Genomic DNA, 16,728 nt, shown 5'->3' with positions numbered 1-16,728 from the left:
AAAAAATATCTTGATGCCAACTGCGATGTTCGTACATACTGAATTGAAAACAGCCGCTAAGTCCCGTTTTATGAAAGGATATTTTATTAGTCATAACGTGTATAAAGTCTGCACACATGTCGAGAAATGAATTACGTTGGTTTCTATTATTTCATGACCTTGAGTTCTTGTTCATTTTGATACTTGCTAATGTTCAGCTCACACAAGTATGAAGCATGAAGCAAAACAACGAAAATGAAACTTTAAGATAATTTCATTTTCCCTCTAAAATCGACTATAATCTTTACTGAAACTGGCCCTAAATCCATAGCTAGTGCGTAAGATCAACAATATTGAAGCTCTTATCGCTTTTGCCTTCCTTCCTTCTATCATATTTATGAGTAAGTGGAAAAATCATAAAAAAACAACTGTTATTTTAGATAAGGTAGAAATATCTTGTAAATGGGACAGGTAATTTGATGTCAATTTTTTTATTCACCTGTTACATTCATACATAACCATAGAGCTTGTTGGTCACTATTTATTGATGTTCATAACATCAATAATGGCATGAAATTTGTTGGAAATCTAAGTCGTGATTTGAAATATTGCAATCAAGATATGATTCTGATATTGACGTGACTTAATGTGAAAACGTTTCCCTTCTTTATTAATCATTCAATATCTTGCTACATTTATAACTTTTCTTGGATTGGTTTACATACATCTTCCTCCGCATTGTTGATATTTTTCTAAGAAATCGGATAAAAGGTATGTGCGATATTATGTTTTGAATATTCCTCCTGGAATTATTTGTACCCAGGTGAGCTTTAAACAGGTGCTGCATTCTAAATCAATTACATAATATTCATGTTATTTCTCAGAAAAACATTATATTTTCAGGGAAGATTCCGTTCCTAATTTTGTTGTTTTTCATTATGTAAAACTGAACTAGAGCTACTTCTAGAATCTATTTTCATATCTTTGTCATATTATCTATACGGGTGAAAATACCGTTTGATCTAAATGTAAAAATAAGTGTACACTAATTAAAAATGTATTGTAGAACATTTATGATTACAGCTGAATATGCTCAAAATGATATATTTTTCATTAAAGGATCTTTATCATTACTTCAACAATCTGATGCTATTATGGCCTAGTTTTAAATAGGTTTGTATCTACATAAGTTAAATGGAAACACAAATTATTACTATTTATAAATGTTGGGACAACTGTAAGGTTACCCTCCCTTTTTTCTTTTCTCTTTGCATTTATCTGCTCTCCGACTTCTCTCCTCGTCTTCCCTCTTCTGTTATCTCTTTGCATTACACCCCTCTCTGACTTCTCTCCTCGTCCTTCATTTTCCGTCATCTCTTTGCATTCGCCTACGCTCTGACTTCTCTTCTCGTCCTTCCTTTCCCGTCATCTCTTTGCATTCGCATTCTCTCTGACTTTTCTCCTCGTCCTGCCTTTTCCGTGTTCTCTTTGCATACATCTTCTATTTGACCTCTCCCCTTGTTCTCCATTTTCCATCCTTTCTTTGCATTACGCTCCTCTCCAACTTATCTCCTCATCCTCGCTTTTCTGTTCTCTCTCTGAATGACGCTTCTCTCCTGTGATCCCTGTTTCTCTTCTCTCGGCATTAATCCGCCCTTCGACCTTTCTCCTCACCATCTCTTGTTCTCTTATTTATTTGCATTTATTTGCTCCCCAACTTCTCTCCTCGTCCTCACTTTTTCATTGACCTTTTTGTTTTCATTTGCTCTCCAACCTCTATCCACGTTCTTTCTTTTTCTCTTATATTAAGGCATTCATTTGTTCTACGACCTATCTCCTCGTCCTCACCTTTTCTTTTATATCATGGCATTTATTTGCTCTCCGACCTATCTCCTCGTCCTCATTTCTTCACTGAACTTTTGGCATTCATTTGCTCTCCGACTTTAGTCCTTTTTTCTCCCTTTATTCCACCTTTCGTCTCTCTCAGTGTATTCAGCTTCGCTTCAATCTCTCCGCTTTTCCTCCCTTTTCTCCCCCCTCATTGCAATCATCTCCTCTGCGACTTCTCTACTCGTTTTCATTTCCTTCTCTCATTGAATTCATCTGATCTTCGACCATTCGCCCCGTCCTTCTTTTATTTCTCTCTCATTGCATTCCACTGCTATTCAACCTTTCTCCTCGCCCCCTTTCTCTAACCTATCATTGTATTCATCTACTCCCCGAGTCCTCCCTTTTATCGTTTATCATTGCATACATCTGCTCTCCGACCTTTCTACTTGTTCTCCCTATAAATCCTCTCCGACCTCTCTCGTCGCCATCACCCCTTTATATTCTGTATTTCCACTCATTTTCTTTTAATATTAATCTCTTCTCTTACCTCTTATTATTCGCAATCCTTAAACATTATTTTTAAAGGAAAAGACGAATATAAATGGACACACTTTATGCCAACCCATTGGACATTCGTTGAAGTTATGTAGCAAATAGTAAATTTTCTCCCGCGAATATTATTAGTCAATCAACAGATCATTTTACTTCCAATGTATTTGTATGGAAAACTCTTTCTCTTTATGATAATGTTTTTTTTACGATTCTTTAACGCTGATAACCAAAAATCATCTAGTATATAAACAGTTTTACATGAAAACTAGACGTTTATAAAAATAAAATCAAAATTGAAAGATTTTTCCTTCTGATGTTGAACTCACTCTTACTGCGTATAGGTTGCTACGGTCCTGATGGATGTTTGACTAAGATTTTCAAAAATGTTAAACTTACGTTGACAAATACACAATTGATATAGAAAGTCCCAGCACCCTTCCAAGACAAGAATGCTCTTTAATATCGAGTTCATCCAATTCTACTTGTTCTCACATTATTGTTACTGGAGCTTCTCGTAATTACGATTTTTCTAACTTTGTAATCTGCTCTCAAAAAATTAAAAGGTACACAGCTCAGAAAGTAACTAGGATTGCTGATATTATAGTTTTTCTCACTTGTAGGCTGCAATTAGCAATAACAAGGTACAAAGCCATAAACGCCTGGTTTGATACCATGTAATTATTGTAAAGATGCTGTTTTTAATATTTTCCTCATTTTAGTCTCAGATGTAGTTGTTATTGGAAACACACCTCCTTGTAGTAATTTCAAAGTAAAACAGAATAGTTGTAATAACTGTGCTTTCATATACAAGCTATTTTCGACAGGAATGAGATACACAGTTGCAGGCAAGAAAATCAGATTTAATGTTGGTAATTATTACACATGTATGACCCAATGTGGTGAAAGCCCAAGTGGAAACCTTTGATGAAGGGGATAATCTTGTAGTTCCAAGTTAAATGATAATCTAATCGAGTAACATCAAAATAAACATAATAAAACATTCCGAACAAACGTCCGTATTGACTCAAATTCTTAACGGAGGGTGGTATTTCTTTACTTTATCCACAAAGTAGTTGATACTTTCAACGGTTGAACTGCTATACCTTGACATATATTAACGATACAAAACAAATATATACTGATAGACCAGTATGTAACTAAAAGTTGGTTTTAATGCTCAATCGGTTATCGGTGTGTTACAATGAGTTCATCGTTGGATACCCGATACATTACTGCGCTGTGCTTCATTGTATATGAAGTCTGGCGGAAGAAAATACCGTGGTTGTCGACGATGTAATGAGTTTTGTTTAGAACGTTTTTATTTTATTAAAAACTGTCGTTTTATTACAAAGAATGTACTTGTGTGCCATAATATGCATTCACTTGCCAACTTTAGTATCTATATGTGCTATAAAGACTGTCTGATGGCAAAGTGATGGAAGTGTATAATCAATAACAATGTTGTAATCGTACCTGATGAAAGACTGGATTACTGCAAACATGAATTGTATGTGACATAAACTGCTGTCTTAATCTTTTGTTAAGTGGTAATTTTCTTCAAATAATTGCGTATTATTAGTAGTGTGCTCATTATTTTGTAATACTCCCTGTTTATAAGCTGTTAATATTATGCAATCCTGTAGTAACTCTAGAGTTAATTGAACATTATAACGCTTTTCGAATTGCCGTTCCAACATATGATAATGTTCGTTTTCAACAACGTTTGTTTGACAAATTTGACATCATAACAGAAAAATTGGTCCAAAAGGAAAATGTGATCGTGATATCTGACAAATATAACCCAGGGATAGAGTTAACTCTTAAAATAAATAAAGGATACATGCAGTAAATTCTTTGATTCTTAGGGGTTTATAAATATTTACTGTTGTGTGATAGAAAGTCCTTTAGCACTTATTTTAAACATGGCATCGTTAAAAACGTTAAATAAACTTCTAAATAGTGTTGTGTTAGTTTACATGTATGTAGAAAAATCTATGAAAACAGACAACTGCATATGCGCGTTATAAGTAGAACAAAGTACTTTGTTATAACTATGCATTTCAGACATATTGTTTTTCGGAAAATATGAAAACCCCGAAACAGAAATTGCATTTAATCGAAAGAAGCTTTGAAATAATTTTGTATGGCATTGTTATAAAACTGGTTTCACATATATTGCAAGCACTTACCTTAGAATGTTTTATACAGAACAAAATACATGGACACACACTAAAACTATCCAATTATGTACATGAAGAGGCCATGAGTTTCATTGTACAGTAGTTGTTGCCAATATAAGCGTACATAATTGTTAACGGTTTGTTTGCACGCTTAGATTTGAAAGCATTTGCGCGGATCACATTCTTTGGAGTATGCGGTTAATGTATATGTAACTAAACTTTAAAGAACAATGCATTTCATTTTGAGTTTAAATGCTCTCTCTTTGTATTGCCTTTTTACAAAGCACAAGAGTAGAAATTAATATCGCCAGTGTCGTTGAGCATTGTTAAAAAATACGATTCACGCACGAGTTAATTTCCTTTGAAGAAAGCAGAAAGCCCTGTAAATGCAGCTGGATGAGTTCGATACCATTACTTCTACGCTGAAAGGTGAACTCCTATATACTTTTGACCCGTCTCAATGGAGCTTAATTTTGTAGTTACACACCTGACTGTCAATCCAGCGGTCGCGATTCCGATTCCCCGCCGCACCACTTACGTATTAATCATCTGTTATTCGTTAAATGTGGATCCCGTATGACAGTGCTTTACACTGGTGCACGCTAAAGAAACAGGGTATCTCTAAGCAGTGTTACATTATGTTTGTACACTATGCTCAAAAACCGCATATGTGGTACAATCATTTCGGAGCACTCGCCGAATGAGCCTTGCCCAATGAGAGTATAAATAAACTTACAAACCCATCCCCTAAATGGTAAGTGTAATCTGAGGTCGTATAGAAAACGGCACCAGGACCACTCTTCCATTTTTGGTCTTTGAGAGGTTAACTTGAACACGATCATTCAAACAGAAGCAAGTCTGATAATTATGTGCTTTTATATTCAATTAATTTAAAGTACAAGCTGAAAATAATGTAAATCTAAAAAGAAAAGACCCTGTGTATTGTGATCTGGTCTAATTGCACAAGTGTTACAAAAATCATCCAGTGCAACTCGTACTAGCTAAAATTATGTCAATTATCAATAGAGATACAAACACTTTTCGGCAAAATACAGATTTTATATTACATTTTGAAATATTTATAAACATAGAGCAATAATTTGAAATTTGAGAGATGTTTTATCATTATAGCCAGCTTTATTTCACCTGTAATTGCTTTTCCTTATGTCTGATTCTATAAAATATCAGAGAGTGTCTATGTTATTAAGCTATGGATTCGTTGACCATTGGTAAGTGATACACAGAACACATCATGAACAAAGTTCCGAGACAGGGATCGAACCTGCGACGCATCTCACCCAGAATCTGATATGCTAATGTCTCTGCGTAAATATTGAAATACTGATACGTAGAATAATTAAACATACTTTGATAATTTGAAGTATAACAGTACAAAGACACTGGCACCGGATTTTCAAACTCAATCATTTTTTTAAAAAATCAAAAAAAATCTTATAATTCCTTACTAAAACTTATAATACCGAATATGTACGGGTCGCGTAATCATCTTTTTACTCACTTCTAAAGAACTTCTGCAGATCGACAGTCATCGCAATCTAAGGACATGATATCCATCTTCAAAATACTCAACCTTAACCCGCGAAGAATTTCGCCGGTCATACGTTTTTTTTTACTTTATTCCCATTTTTCTGTTTCTGGATTTTCTACCACCCTTGACATCCGGTTTGTTGTTGTTTTTCGCTCAGTTTGTAACATGTGATTGATTGGTCGAATGAAAAGGCGGCGTATTTAAAATCCCAAATCGTTAACAAATTGAAACTCTAACATTTTGGCCCTTCTTCACAGTTATCAAGCAAATTATGAATGAAAGTCCACATGAAATATGAATTTGCAATGATTCAATGCAATAGTTATACAGATTAAGGCATATTTATAACAAAAAACAACGGTCACTCTGCACTCAACAGCAGAACAATACATTTCTTATTAACGAGTTCACTGTATTGCTAAATTCTTACTGTTCGAAACGAAGTAAAATCGATAAACATAATGAAGAAACTTTGTTGTTCTTGGTATTTGAGTTCCTAACCACTAACAGCTATAGGGGAACGCACCTGGCGCACACCCCCCCGCCCAATTTTTTTTTAAAATATATATATATATATATTATTTTTTTTTAAAACTATAATAAATAAAATTAAAATAAATACATATTTCTATAATTGGATAAAAAATTTCTAGAGATTCATCTTCTGATAACGTTTCCAATGTACTAGTCAAGAAGGGTGAGAGACTGGTTTGGTGGAATAAGATGTCTGCCTCCAATCCAAGAGTTATTTGGTTATATCCAACCAAATGACAAATGGAACATTGTGATGAGGCTCTTGAACGTACACATTACTGATTTCCAGGGGCGTAGCTAGCTCTCTATTCATGTGGATTCATGATTGTGCTGGGGGGGGGGGGGGTTGAAAACAATGGAGCAAATCTGGTGTATTCTGGGCATTCTTAGGTCCTTTAGTTGTCCATGTGTCTGTTACATCATGCACTCAAACAAACATAGTGATTCTGTAGCTTTGGCTAAACTGTTTTATTTTTTTGTCAGAACCATGTGGATTCAGCCATGTATTTCGCTTATAGGCAGCTACGCGCCTGGTTTCTACCTACCAAACAGACTTGGCTGTTAAGTTATCAACTTTCATCACAATCAAGCAATTTATTCTATATATATGTTTTATTAGACAAATCTTGCAATATAAGTTTAAGCAATATTACAACACAACTACATTAACTAACAACAAACATGAAATGGTTATAGTGACTTCTGACTTGGTCACAATTTATAGAGAGAGCAAAATAATTAATTTCCTTATTGATAAAAACTAGTTAAAAAGGTAACAAATCACTTAAAGTTCCAATATAGCTAATTTAAAAGTCAATACATCACTATTGGTTCCAATAGAGCTCTATAAATGGAGTTTATTCATTTAAGGAGTTTAAAAAATGCTTTATTTTGTTGAAAAGCATTGGTAACACTTGCTACTTTAAAGGGCGCCTCTTTTAAAGCATGGATCTTCAAATGATTTTGCTTTTGCTCTATAGTAATTTAAAGCTGCACTCTTACAGAGTGAATGTCTGGTAAACAGTGATATAAGACTGCTAACAAAAGATTTGAATGTAGTTTTTCATGTTTTTGTCAGAAAATTGATGTTTTTATGGTAATATTTGAATGTAGTTTTTCATATTTATGTTAGAAAATTGATGTTTTATAGTAACAAGGATTATTAACGCTTATTTTTTTTTTTAGATTTTGGCATTCTTTCTTACAATTGAGATTTGTTCTATTGTAAGTTACCTTTATATTGATAACTGAATTGAAAGCTTTAATGCCAACATGAGTGTATTCTAAGACCCCCCCCCCCCCCCCAAACATTTCATATCAGTGTCAAACTGTGAGAGTGCAGCTCTAAAGCCAAACTGGTAATACAAATTGAAAGCAATTAACTGCAAAAACAATAGCATTATGTGCTCCCTACTAAAATGTTACAAAATGGTCTGAGAAACTAAACATTTACTATCCCTATATTGAGCTGAGGTGAAATACATACATGTATATACTTACAAAGCATTATTCCTAAATAACATTTCATGCATTTCTAAAGATACTATTTCAGCAACTGTAAGTATCTTTTACTGAGAAAGTACACAAAGCTGGACAAAATCCCAACTCTTGTATTATGACGCTAATTTCTGTTGTCGTCGAACTACTACCCGAAGACGGCACAGCGAAGATTGCTAGAGGGGGTCGTCCCTGTGAATAAGATGACAAGTACCCAAATCAGACTTCCGATGTTTATTGTCCAAGGTTAAATGACAAATTATAATAAGCTAAATATTTAAGTAAATAAGCATTATTATGTGTAAATGCATGAATATGTGACAATTAAGAAAATTAACAATATTTGGGGAATATTGATAATAACAACGCTTAGCAATGTGAAAGGTACCAATAAATATGAATGTATTAAATAGAGACACAACTTGTATGACTAATATAAAGTACAAGTGAATTATAAAGTCAACAGTATGTATTTCCAACATAATTGTAACAACAAGATACATAACTTATTTTAGCCTATTTAAAGAACTTAATTTAATTCCATGTTTTTAAGTAAAAAATAAAATAACAATCTAATAACAGAGTAAAACCACATACCTGTGAATAAGATGACATGTACCCAAATAAGACTTCCGATGTTTATTGTCCAAGGTTAAATGACAACCTGGACTGAGAAGTCATGGGTTTAAATACGAAATTTGAGGCTGAGATGCCAACAACTGACATTGTCATCTTAAAGAGTTTTACTCAGCTTAGAATTAAGAGTTTCCTTTAGATAATCTTTGTTTCTTTGATCTAATATATGCTTATCACAACTTGTCTGGCTTGCATAGGTGTTTCAGCCTAATTCTTATGATTAGCAAAACCATAGAACAAAAAAGGTGCTAACATGTAGTGACAACAGTCAAAAATAAGAATTAACTGTTTGCTTAAGAAATTACTGAAGTTATGCAAGTTGCAAATATGATGACAAAAATACAAAACATAATATATAATGTTTATAATATCAAGTTATCAAGTTATGATATTGTAAGTTATCTGAGTCAATTCTATATCAATAGACAATCATTTCTATACTAAATATGATAGGTCAATTTTAAGTTTAAATGTTTATTTTTTATTGTACATTATTTGTTAATAATTTGCAACAAAATATAATGCAAAAAGAATGATCATAATAGTTCCCCTGGAGTCTCTAAGTTTTGGACCACAAAGGTTAAAAGAATGATCATAATACTTGCAAAGATAAAGACAGCAGATTGTCATTATATAAGTCATTGTTTCCAGGTTGTAGCGATATCATGTTAAAACTGTTAACAGCGCAATGTAACATCTCCACTGAGTCCAGATCTAGGCGGTGGGATAGGAGATAGTGCCGGTGTGTCTCACTCTGTGGAACTGCAGCCCACAAGCCTACACTTCAATACATATGACCGTCACGGATACCGGTGTTGCCATCCATCACTTCCCTGCAAAGATATATAAAAACTGATTTTAAAGGTTTATTTTAACCAAGCTACAACTGTACATTCATTTTAAATCTATTAATTAACGTACAATGTGCACATGGACTAGCATCTGAATTAAAATAAATGTTTTGAAAATATTAATTGATATTCAACTTTTCAGCAAAAGCTGGGGTATGTGCCTGTTTAGTTGAGTGGTTTATCAATTTTCCTAATAATTTACTGGTTTCCACAAGAAGACTCGAATCAAATTTGGGATCAGTCTCTTTTGTTACTTATTTTCTATTTTTTTCTACAATTATGATATCAAACATTGAAATATATATACATGTGATTGTGATACAGGTAAATGTAAGCATAATAATATTAATCATTTTCAGTTTCAGGAAATAAATTTTTTTACCACAAAACATGACCAAGTCCCTTTAAGAGCATTTTGGCAAATGCAAAGGAAATTGAGATGGCACTCATTTCTGTACGCATGCATAAAAAACAAAGCATTAAGTTAAACTACAAAATGAATTAATCAAAGGTGTTCGTCACATTGCCTGCATGGATACAGTAATACATTTCATATTTCTTTTTTATTATCAATATTTTTTTTATTTTTTTTTGTCAAAATAGTGATTATATGTCATTTAAAAATATATTCCACAATTTTCCATGAAAGAAATTAGTATAATATATAAATAAATATAATGTTACTTAATAAATATACATGTGTAAATGAACCAAAAGCATGTAAACACACAAAATATGTGTGCATGTTTCTACAATTATATAGATTATTATTTAACACGGCGTATTGGTAAACAGCTCTTTTTTATAAATAAAACATTTTGCACTTCTTACATGTGAAACGTTTTTGCGATCAGATCGCTGTCAAGGAAACAAGTCAATCCTGTGGTACATATTAAGCCACTCTCCGTTGTCTCATGAATGCAATTTCATATTCGGCTTTGATGGTATGTGTAATTCCAGAACCAGTCTGACCCGAAATAAGCACGCTCAAGTCACTCAAAGCGGAATTTAATGTCAAAGACTTCTCTGTGATTAACACTTCCGGTCCAAATATTACAGTTTTTGACACTTATACGCGAAATGTCTCGCGGATTTCATGGACCAATGAAATGAGCCGTTATAAAACCTTACTCTGAAACCGGAAGTCAAGGGTGGTAGAAAATCCAGGAAAACAGAAAAATGGGAATAAAGTCAAAAAAATCGTATGACCGGCGAATTTCTTCGCGGGTTAAGGTTGAGTATTTTGAAGATGGATATCATGTCCTTAGATTGCGATGATTCTAAGAAAATAGATAAACGATATGGGCGACATCAGGTTTTCAATCTCTCGTAATTATTTGTACCAGGTGAGCTTTAAGCAGATGCCGAATGGATTTTGAATCAGTTACATATTGTTCATGTAATTTCTTAGAACATTATCAAAGGTTCAGGGAAAATTCCGATCATAATGTTGTGGCTTTGTTTTATGAGAACCTGAACTGGTGCCACAACTAGTACAAGGATATATTTCTTTTTTTATATAGTTTGCTTGTTGAAAAACAAATAAATTCCATTTCTGTGGTGAATGACAACATCTTAAAATAACAGAAATCAAATGTAACTCCGGCGTAGTTTTGAAAATGAAACACTTTATTCTTTAATATCAACATAAATTAAATCCATTGAACATGGTGGTGATAAATTACAAACGCACTCGTGATATTGAACCTTGACTTGTGACTTCCGGAATGATTGTTCCATGAATACATTATTGTTTGGTGAATGTTCTATGTTTATGCACTTTAAAAACATTTCTCTTTAAATTGATATTCAACTATTAGAATGCGATCACTTTGACTATAGACGTATTGGTAATAATTGAACAGATTTGAGAACTATTTTCTAGCACATTTAAACACTAAATGGGTAATGTGCCGTTGTCAATAGAGATAACATAGTTGTCCCCCCTTTTAAAAGTACTTGTTTGTTTAAAGGTTATATATCATTTTGTTTTAAACAAAGTAACGTGCTCTCTCCTAAATTCCTCCACCTAGGCAGATAAACGTTCTCCATCCACATTTCTAACTAAGTATTCATTATTCATTTCCTCTGATATGACAACTTACACAATATTGACGAACCACAACTCGTCCGTGTGATCGTGCATGATACGTGATCTACTGGTATTCTGTCTTTCCCTTTCACCATGAAAGCCACCATGCGTTAAGTGGGGCGCATGCTACGAGACCTGTCAATTCATTTGTTTTAGTTTATTGCGACCATCACACGCCACATACTTGTATATTAATTCCCTCTTTTATATATCCTGTAACATTTGCTCCTTACACCATATCCCCCTACCTTCCATTTTCCCCTTCTCTTCTCCCTCTCAAATCGCTTGTCACGCTTAAAGATGCACTCTTACTCCCAAATAAGATTTACCACAATAAATAATATTGTTTAATGTTCCAAAAAGGATGAAGAATTATTGAAAACAATGGATCTTATGAAGGATACCGAGTTTAAATTCAAAGAAATGAGCATAAAACACATCTTGACGCATTCACCAATCATTTAATATGTTTGCGCTTTCTGCTATTAAAACCACGGTAACAATCGTGTTATCAGTAACTTTTTTTCCATTAATGCATTATTTAGTAAGTGGATAAAGGTTTATCAGTCAAAATTGAGGTTTGTTATGAATTTGTATGTATTGATTTGGAATAAGAGTTTCACTTTAACTTTCTCCTCATACTCCTATATCCATTCTTGTTATTATTAGCATTCAATTGTTCTCCAACATTCCTTATCGTCTTCCCCTTCTCCTTTCTCTTTGCATTCATCTGCTCTGTGACAACCATCCTCGTCCCCCATTCATATACCCTTTCTCCTTTTTTTCTTTCAGACTTTATATATCATCTGACCTATTATTTGCCTTAATTAAAACAAAATATTTGTTCATTGTTTTCAAAGAGAAAATTATAAAGTTTGTCTTGAAGGCTCCAATAGTGTTATGTTGCAAATAATTGAATTGCTCGAGCGAATAATATAAGTCAATCGAATGAGTTCATCAATGCATGTAATTTCATATGGAATTAATCCAACACTATTGATGCTCTTATTATCTTAACTGGGGCTTCTCGTAATTACGTGCTTTCTCACTTCGTAATCTGCTCTCAGTAATTACAAGGTACACAACTCCTAAAAGTACGCATGATTAATAGCAATCATAAACACCTTGTTTAAATGCTGTGAAGTTCAAAGCCTTAGGTTTGATACCTTGAAATGTTTGGATACTGTTTTTAATGTTATCCTCATTTCAGACTCAGGTGATGTTCTTATTGAAAACACACCTTCCTGTAGTTATTTCAAAGATAATCAAGATTCTACGAAAATAGAACATAATCACTGTAATGATTGTGTATTTCTATATTAGTTATCAACTGTTTTCTACAAGTATTTGGCCCAACGAGGGGCACAGTTGCAATAGCAGGAAAGAACACCAGCAAGGAATGATTCAATGTTAATAGTGATCATATGACCTATAGTGGTGGCAACACAACTAGGAACTTTCGATACAGATGTTCTTGTCTTTCCAACTGATTGATATTGTATGCACGCACCATTAAAAAAACAACAACAACAGCTACACATTATTTCATTGATTGGCACACGCTCTTAGCCATCAACGGGAAACGCTAGTCCTTTTCTTCTTCTACAAAGTCATCGAATTCTTTCAACCTTCAGTGCTAGAAATGCACTTTAAATTACTGTACATTTTTCGATATAATTTAAACTGGTTTGAATGTGACTAACAGTTTCACAACGTGTGTAACAACGAGTTATAACTTTCCGAATTTTATTACAAAGAAAATGTATGTGTATACAATAATTAACAGATGTAGTTGAATAAAATTCTTAAATTAGGTAAATATGCAGTAAATTAAGTGATTTTTCGGTGTTCATACTGATTTAAAATTTATGATAGAATGAGAAAATCAATAAAATTGTTCTAGTTTTTAGTTAATATCCAGTCTAATGGCTAATTACCTAATGAAGGATGCTTGTTCTTTCATAGATGCATGTACGGTTATGTGTTCAATTGATCTCTTTAATTACTTAAAGTACATGTCAAAGGGAAACCAGATAATTAATTGAATCACAAATATTATATATTGTGTAAAGTAAGGTTGATGTTTTGCACCTTTACTAGTGTCAATTGTTATAAATAGGAAAACAGAAATATCATTTAATAAACAGTTCGTTTGTTTATAAATGGCAGTGTGTATTTGTTCAGAGCAAACGATCAAATAATGTACACAACGGAAATAGGAAAATAGCACGTTACAAGCTTTATTTGTAGAATACAATCAATGTTTGCATAAGATTTGTTTTATCTGATCAGAAGTATAAACGTAAATGTTTTGCAGTGTTGTTAACAAATTGTGAATGAAACAAAGTTTAAATGATAGCTAGGTAATATATTGTTAACACACATTTTATGGTTTCAAAATATGACATAATAATTAATGTAAGAAAAAATCAACAAGCATTTCATGAACATTGTATAGTGACATGTATACCACAAGTTTGATGTTTAATTTCTCGGAGATTTAATAAATAAAGTGAAATGAATCATTAATGACTTTGGGTACATTTTAAATAAATATTTTGTTTTTTTATGTGTATCATTCGTGGTATTTCCTAACACTTGTGCTTTACTAAATGACAACAAATATGACATTCCCATCAACTGTCAGCTGAATTTTTTGTTATAATTGTTTGACTTGTAAATTCGGCAAGAACAGCTTGAAAAAGCTGTGAAAGTATTATGAACATAGACTATGTTGTAGTGGAAGGTATCAGACATGTGCAGCACTTTAAAACAATTATGGTTTAAATGTTGATGACAAATTGGAGGTTTAAACGGTGGTGACAAAAAAGTGGTGACAAAAGAGGTAATGCGACATTGATACTTTGAGATATGGTAACGCATGGTGACATGTCCTTGATCTTTGGCTTCTGTCATTGTTAATACAAAAACTAAAATGGTTTGAGCATGGGTATTACTTTTAAATAAAACACGACTTTTTTAATGAAAAGTATTGTGAAAACGGGAAACAGGAAATAATAGTTGCCAAAGGCGACTTCTGGTCAGTTTCAATAAATCTTTTATTCTTCAGGTACAATTTTCTAAAGGTCACATTTTTGTAAGTTTGATATTTAACTTTAGCCAGTGTTGAAAACAAAATTGAAAATTGAACACGAAAGATGATAGTGTGTGGAAAAATCTTCAAATAAGACATTCGTTTTAGATAAGGTAGACAAATAATGCTTCAGTATTATTTGTTATAAAAATTATGAAATTGTATACACCTGCCACTCAAACGCCAACTTCAAGATTTCTGGTCACGATTAATCACAGCTTTTGCAATTCCATAAATTCTTTCTTGTTCATCAGATCAAGACTTGTAAGAAATCTGTTAGAAAGTTAGAGTCACGTTTTGATATATTGCTATCATGTTATGATATTGATAATGGAATTGGAATTTATTTAATTCTCCTTGGTTTTAACATATATTATTTTTTTAAGAAAGCAATCATATGCAGTGGCATACAAAATAGTCAATATAAGGATTTGGCTGGAAGAAGTTTTACAGATTATGGGACCCCGTATAATGGCACTTGGTCAATGCCAAATACAAAGAACACAAAAAAAAACACTCACAAAGCAGAAACATGAAACAACAGCATAAAAACTCCACAACAAACACTATACATATATACTATAAAAACTAGGTCAATGGTTCAACATTATTCATTACCTCTTGTTTTTGTTGCTTGTTTTTAAATAGTTCTCCTTTTGCTTCTTGTGTTAACGGTTGCTACGTGCTTGATAGATAACTGTTTTAGATATTCACATGCAAATTATAACAATAGCAATGCATTGTTTATAGATAGTCCTCACAGCCTCTAAAACATGAATGTTCTTCAGTATGGAATTGATCCAGCACTAATGACACTCTTAACCGGGGCTTCTCGTAATTACGTTTTTAACACTTTGTAATCTGATCTCAATAATAACAAGGTACACAGCTCCTTAAATTAGCATGATTAAAAGTTATCATAAACAACTTGTTTTAATGCTGTGAAGTTCAAAGCGTCAGGTTTAATACCTTGTAATCAATGTTAAGATGCTTTTTTTAATATTTTCCTCATTTTAGACTCAGGTGTTGTTTTTATTACAAACACACCTCCTTGTAGTAATTCCAGAGAGAATCAAGGTTTTACGAAAATAGAACATGATTACTATAATAATTGTGTTTTTTATATGGGCTACCAACTGTTTTCAACAAGTATTGTGTACAATGAGGGGCACAGTTGCAGAAGCTGGAAAGAATTTCAGCAAGGAATAATTCAATGTTGTTAGTGATCATATGGTCTATAGTTGTGGCAACAAAACTAGGAGCTTTCGATAAAGACGATCTTGGGTTTCCAATTGAATGATAATGTATGAACGCACAATAAAATACAACATTTTATTGCTTGGTAAACGAACGTCCATATTGCCCTTAACCGTTAAAGGATAACAGTAATTCATTGTTTTAATCAACAAGGTAATCGAATACTTTCAATCTTCAGAGCTACTTTACATTTCTGTACAATTATCAATGCAATTTATACTGGTTCTTCCAGCCTTACAACGAGTGTTACAATGAGTTTATATTGCGAATGTATTCTTATGTTTTATTACAAAGAACGTATGTGTTTGCCATAAAATAAAAGGATATAGTAGATTTAAATGGGTAAATTAGGTAAATATGCAGTAAATTATACGATTCTTCGGTGTGAATATTGATTTAAGGCTTAATGATAGAATAAGAAAATCAATATAAATGTTCTAGAATTTAGTTTATTAGCACACAGTGTTAAATGTATTTGCTAAAATCCAGTCTAAATGATAATTACCAAATGAAGAATGCTTGTTCTTATAAGTGCATGTATGGTAATGTGTACAATTGATTTCCTTCATTGTCTTAATAACATATAAAAGGGCAATCAAATAATTTTCTGAAACACAAATATGACATATTGTGTCTGTTAAGGTTGGTGTATTGTAAAAGTGCCCGTGTGTCGATTA

At 32.8% G+C, this 16,728-nt stretch overlaps 1 protein-coding gene across 3 annotated transcripts in view; it reads left to right on the top strand.

Moving 5' to 3' along the window:
- LOC128231717 (neuromedin-K receptor-like) overlaps window positions 1-16,728 on the top strand; it is a 102,704-nt gene that overhangs the window by 2,381 nt on the left and 83,595 nt on the right. The window lies entirely within an intron of this gene.

The sequence above is a fragment of the Mya arenaria genome, chromosome 1, assembly GCF_026914265.1.
Source record: "Mya arenaria isolate MELC-2E11 chromosome 1, ASM2691426v1".
NCBI classification, from domain to species: Eukaryota; Metazoa; Mollusca; class Bivalvia; order Myida; family Myidae; genus Mya; species Mya arenaria.
Note: the sequence above shows the minus strand (reverse complement) of the source record. Positions and strands in the feature narration are given on the sequence as shown.